General features: G+C 40.7%; 1 long non-coding RNA gene across 1 annotated transcript; it reads left to right on the forward strand.

Moving 5' to 3' along the window:
* The first annotated feature begins 2,629 nt into the window (after positions 1-2,629).
* Positions 2,630-6,284, forward strand: LOC141415102 (uncharacterized). Its single transcript, XR_012440129.1, has 3 exons — positions 2,630-2,710; positions 2,983-3,057; positions 6,159-6,284. It is a non-coding gene; the product is annotated as an uncharacterized lncRNA (long non-coding RNA).
* Positions 6,285-6,495: the final 211 nt, after the last annotated feature.

The following is a 6,495-nucleotide window of genomic DNA, read 5'->3' on the forward strand; positions in this document are numbered from 1 at the left end:
TGGAGAAGTGTGCGTTGAAACTCGTGTTTCTTCTTCAGCTGTCTGGAAAGCAAAGCTACCTTGGCTTGACCATGTCCCTGTGGGAAGATTTGCAAGTACAAAATCAAATTCTGTAATACCATGAGTCTGTTTCTTTTCATGTCCATTTTATAGGCTGAGCTTCCTAGGCAAGCTCTCCACCACTTCATCTATGCCACCGGCCCTTTTGTTTTGTATTTTGTTTTTGAGACAAGACTTTCTTTAGCTTTGTTCAGATTGGCCTTGAACTCATAACCCTTCTGTCTCTGCCTCATGAATACCTGGGATTACAGGCATGTACCACCATGCCTGGCTTCTTTTGGACTTTTTTAATGTCTCTAGAAAAATTTTTGCTCCGTCTCTTTTTTTATTACTGATATTAAATAATTTGAATCTCTTATCATTTGCCACTGGTCAGTCTTTTAGCATTTGATCAATTTATTTAGTCCTTTCAAAGAACAAACTTGTCTTTGACTTGGGATAGACCTATGTGACTATTTGATTAGATTTCCATGTCTTCTTGGTCCTAATTATTCCCACTAAAATTTCTTTTTTTCTTCTTTTTTCTTTTTTGGCAGTACCAGGGATTGAGCCCAGGGTCTCATGCTTGCTAGGCAGGTGCTCTACCACTTGAGGCATGCCTCTGGTCCTTTTTTGCTGTAGTTATTGTTCATACAGGGTCTTGTGTTTTTGCCTGGGTGGACCATGGATCATGACTCTCCTACCTATGCTCCCTGTGTAGCTGTGATTATAGGCTTGTACCACTATACCCGGCTCTCCTACTAAAATTTTATTTCCTAAAAACAAATTTAGTTATACAATTCTTTTCTTAAAAATAAATTCACAGGCTCTGCATTGCCTATGAAGTTCACATGCATTTGAAGACTTTAGGAAGAGGTGCTGGTTTGATAGTGATCTTATTATTCTTGGCCATCTCTGGGTTTCTGGTGTCATCTCCAGACATCCTTCCATTTGAATTCTAAGCTCCCCGAGGGCCCCTTGTCTTTTTTGTGTAATTACTCAGGATTTTTGTATATTCCAATAGTTCTTTTTGATGCTTCCCGATTTGACACTAGTGCTCTTTCTGGAATGCTGTCTTTTAGCTAACCCGATCCAGATGCGCTCCCTCTAGTCTCACCTTCATGGTTACTCTCTATGTCAAGTCATTTCAGACTTCTGCTGCTCCAAGAAGAATGAACTTGGCTCTCTACAGCCAGTGGGCTGTGGAATGTGGAGGGAAGGAATCTAGGAACATAACAAACCATTTACCCCACAATTTGCATAAATCAAAATTTACCATGTTAATAGAGGTCAGTGATTCTTATTTCCATCTGATTCTTTTTCCTTGACCTTTCTTTCTAAGCATTTGTCCAAAAGATGAAGCAGAAGGGAAGTGATAATTTAAATGTTTAAATTTTTATTTTATGGGATGGAGGTTTGAACTCAGGGTTTGGCACTTGCAAAGCAGTTGCTCTCTCACTTGAGCCACACCTCCAGTCCATTTTGCTCTGGTTATTTTGGAGATGGGAGAAGGTCTCTCCAACTATTTGCCCAGGCTAGACTTGAACTGCGATCTTCCTGATCTCACCTTCCCAAGCAACTGGGATTATAGACATGAGCCACTGACACCTGGCCTCAGATTTTTAAGATTTTCTATAGAAAAAAAAAATCTCTACATGTTGGTGTCTGTAAAATTCCTGTGATTATTCAGCTGCATGACCTGGGTAGTCACATGTGGCCGATAGCTTCTGGGTGCAGGTTTCTGAATCCACACAGTTGCACACACTGCATCAAGTATTTGACTAATATTGTTTAGTTATTCACTCAGCAGATCTTCTAAATCCTTACTAGTGAAGGTCCTATAATTCTGGTTGTTTTCTAAACATAAGTGGGGGTGTGTGCATGAGTTGAAGTTCACGGTGTGACAATCCAGGCAATGTTAGTCTTGGTAACCAAGACTTTAGCAAGGGATAGCAGAGAATTTATAGGGACTATTTCTCAAACTTTAATACAGTATAGGTTGACCACTAAAGATCATATCACACCTTTGAAAGGCACAGGAGCAATGTTCTGTTACCAACCATGGAGATGAGTAATGGGGAGACAATGATTACCAGAGAGGCAGACAGAGGAGGCTTTTTGGAGAGGGCTGTTGACAAGAGCTAGGATATTTGGGTTAGGATCTGGACACTGCTGCATGCTGTTCAGGGTAACTCTGCAGTGAAATAGCTGGGGGGGTAAAGACTGAGGTACTGCTCTGCTCACTCTCTTCTTCCCTCCTCTCTTCCTCCCATCCTATGTTCTTGTCTTCCTCCTTCCAGATCTCTGGCTTGGGTGCCATATTGGGTAAACGCAGTGGGACTCTCAAGGATGTTGATTTGTCCAAACAAATCGACTTACTGGGAGGACAGCAGGGTCTGGGAGACCAGAGAAAGGAGCACAGGGTTCTCAGTAAGGAAACATGACTCCACTTTCCAAAAGGAAGCAATAGTTTCACTTGATAGAATGACAAAGAGCCCAGAAGTCAGTAGCTTGAGTACATTGGGTCAGAGGTTAGGGAAACTGTGTTCATCCTCAGGCAAAACAGAGAGTAGAAAGAGAATCCGTGTTTCATGTCTTCTGGTTTCGTTCCCCCAGGTCTGGTGGTGTTTCTTCTGCTTGTTCCTCAGTTACTTTTCTTTGAAAATCAAAGGTTAGTATTACTATTAGCATTGCCCCAGTTACACGGGGAAAACAGTTCTAACCACAAGGAAATAATTATAAACAAAGCCCAGTTAATTATACAAGACATTCTTGGCTGCCCTAATTAAGGCACAGTTCAATACTACTAGCTGGGTAATTTTTTTCTTAATTGTGAATAGATTTAGTAGGCACATGTCCTGTGAACAAATAATGAGATCAGTGTCTTAGAAAGAATCTGATTAAAAAAAATATTCACCAGTCATTATTTTTTGCCATCTACAGAATTCCTTTTCCCTATGGCATGGATAGGAAAGAATGTGAAGTTACCCTGCAAAAAGTCTGAATCTCAAATTACAGGTAACTAGGGGACATTTATTTTGTTAAGGGGGAAGAGAATGGGGAATGGGGGATGTCTGAACTGGGACACCAGGTGTATGTGACAAGTGCTTCTGGTAGTGTTCATGACTGTTTTTTTTTTTTTTTTTTTCTTAAATAAGTTTCTGTGTTTTACAGGCTGAGTTCCCATACAGATAGAAACAAGGGTACAAGGAGAGAAGTGGTCATCTAAAACACATATTTTCTTTTTCTAAAATTAATTTAGAATTAAGATTAGAAGGGTACAGAGCAGCCAAATACCTACCTTTATAGGCCCCTTTAACAGTCTGGAGTTCTAGGTGATAATGATGTAAAGCTGCTGGACTTTGGTGTCAGACCAAGGTAGATTCCAGTCCTAGCAAGTATATATCTGTTCTGTATGACTTCAGGCAATAGCTTAACATCGCTGAGTCTCTAGGTCCTTTTCTGTAAAGTAGGAATTATATGTCCCTCCTAGTATATGTCTGTCACACACAAATCATGTGGTTTATCATCTTCTTTTCGTTTTTCTTTTGAGAATTAAATGAGTCAACTTATGTGAAGGACATTCCCTTTATGTGGGCCGTGGAAGAGGCATCATCACTTCTGGAGTTTTCCTTCCAGCTACTTCTGCTCTAAACTCGTATTTCTTTCTTTCTTTCTTTCCTTCCTTCCTTCCTTCCTTCCTTCCTCCCTTCTTCCCTCCCTCCCCTTGCTCCCCTCCCTCCCTTCCTTCCTTTCCTCCCTTTCTCCTTCCCTTCCCTTCCTCCCTTCTTTCCTTCCTTCCCTCCCTCTTTCCTTTTCTTCCTTTCCTCCCTCCCTCTTTCCTTCCTTCCTTCTTTCTCTTCCTCCCTTCTCTTCCTCCCTTCTCTTCCTCCCTCCCTTCCTTTCCTCCCTCCCTTCCTTCTTCCTCCTTTTCTTTTTCTTTCTTTCCTTCCTTTCTCTCTCCCTCTCCTCCCATCCCCCCTTCTTACTTTGTCTTCCCTCCCTCCTTTCCTTTCTTCACTCCCTCCCTCCTTTCCTTTCTTCCTTCCTTCCTTCCTTCCTTCCTTCCTTCCTTCCTTCCTTCCTTCCTTCCTTCCTTCCTTCCTTCCTTCTTTCTTTCCTTCCTTCCTTCCTTCCTTCCTTCCTTCTTTCTTTCCTTTCTTCCTTCCCTCCTTTCTTTTTTGGCAGTACTGGGGTTTGAGTTAAGTGCATCATTCTTGACTGGCATGCTCTGTGCAGCTTGAACCATACCTCCAACCTTTTTTGCTCTGGTTATTTTGGAGATAGGGTCTCACTATTTGCCCAGGCAGGTCCAGACCAGATCCTCCTGTTTTATGCTTCCCACTGTAACTTGGATAACTGGTGTGTGCCATCATGCTTAGGTAGTGGTTGAGATGGGGTCTTGCAAACTATGTACCTTGTTGACCTAGGACTGTAATTCCACAATCTCATCCTCCCAAGTAGCTAGGATGACAGGTGTGAGTCACAGGCACCCAACTTCTGGGTTTATCTTATTTTCCAAATGCTCTCATTGTCTCTTCTTACTCTGTTGATGAGTTTTTTTTTTTTTAAAGGAGAAGAAAATATTTTTGGAGTGAGATGTGTGTGGAAAAAATGATAATGAGAATTAAAATATTCTACACTTCATATTATTGTTCTCTTACAAAGAAAATTTGATTTAATTTCATATTTCACTCTGCTATGCATGTTCTGTAAGTAAACAAATGGGGTGACCATTTTGCAGTGAGTATGTTTTATACTAAATTTAGATAATCACTAATTTAGTACTTGAATTTTTAATGTGCAGATCCAATCCAGAGAGGATAAACAGAAACCAAGGGTTTTTCTGTGAGGAGGGAGTCCTAAGGATCTAACCCAGAGTGGGTTCTTTTTAATACACTTTATTTACAAAGGCAAATTCATTCAATTTGTATCTTTGGCAACAGGTATTTCTAGAAAGATGCCTGTAAGTTACTGCCCAAGTCACTCTCCCATGACAATTCCTCACACCCAATTCCTTCCTTTTCATCCACATTTACAGGTTTGGAAAATGGCAACATTTGTGTTCTGAACATTCCCTTAAGGGTAAATAGGAGTGTGTTGGGAAGCAGACTCTCCAATCCTAATAACTGACATCATGGTGCCCTACTCTCTCTGCCAGGCTCTCTTAAGGTCTTTCTCTCTACATGATGTCCTTCATTTATTGTGACAGTCCAATTTATAAACTACTCTTACTATTTCCTATCTCATGGATGTGAGACATCAGATCTCACCGATAAGAATTGGTTGTAGAGTTGGAACTTGAACTATTTTCTGTCTGACTCCAAGCCTCCGTGACTAGCCACTGACTTCTGGAGCTGCCATAGTGAGAAATGATGAAAGTCTGAACTGTGGTTGGGTGACCAACTGTCACATGCAGAGAAGACATCTCGGTAAACACGAAGAAGGGAAAGGCCTTGTGAGTTGGAGGAGTTAAAAAGTATTACGATAGAACCACATACACTGAATGCCTGCTTTGTGTCAGGAATTGTTAGGCTTTTATGCTCATTACCAGCATTCAGATTACAGAGGCTCGATTTTGATAATTAAGCCTAAAATGGTTAAATATTCTATCTCCATGAAATGTAAGAACCAGGATTCAGACCCAAGCCTCCTGGTAGCTCATTCAGTGACTTTTTTTTTTTTTTTTCACACTGCATACCTTGGAAGAGCTCAAGTTCATTTTATTCTTGAGGGGAACTTATTCCGCTCATTTCCTATAGCTTCTTAGATCCAATGGCAACATTTGGTCTCCTTCAAAGAATCTACCATCAGCCCTGCAGACTTTAGTCTCTTTGACATCTTTGTTGGAGTGCAATGGGAACTGGCAAGGCAAGAGTCACAGCTTGCATCATATGGAAAAAGAAGCATTTATTATATATACAGAGGTATATTGGGGGATGCTCCATTTTGCAGTGCCTTTCCTTCCAGTACTTTCTGCCTTTTGAGTGCTCTCAGATGGGAAATTAAAGTGGGCATGACTGTCTTAGTCTCAGTAGTCATCCCTTCCAGGCTAGCCCCCAATTTAGACAGACTCACAGCCATGACACTTAATTATTGAGGCTCTTGTATTTGTCTAGGTGGGAAGCAGGTCATTCACTCCAAGAAGCAGCAGTTTGATGAAGAATGAAGACACACTGGGACCATTAAAATATACCTTTCCGACATAGAAAAACAAATTGTACAGTAGCAGTTATAAACATCAGGTATGAAAAAGAAAATCTTCTCATGGTTGAGAGGTGGCGACTTTATCATAAATTCTAGCTTGGTCTGTGGGGAAGTTTCCCTGAGAATTAATTAGGCCCATTAGCAGAATATGCTGTGATAATATTTCACAGTCATAAAACAGTTGATTTTGAAATGTTAAAGTGACAGTAGATTTAAAACAAATCAGGCAAAAGAGAAAGAGAAAAGACT

The sequence above is a fragment of the Castor canadensis genome, chromosome 12 (assembly GCF_047511655.1).
Source record: "Castor canadensis chromosome 12, mCasCan1.hap1v2, whole genome shotgun sequence".
Classification (NCBI taxonomy): Eukaryota; Metazoa; Chordata; class Mammalia; order Rodentia; family Castoridae; genus Castor; species Castor canadensis.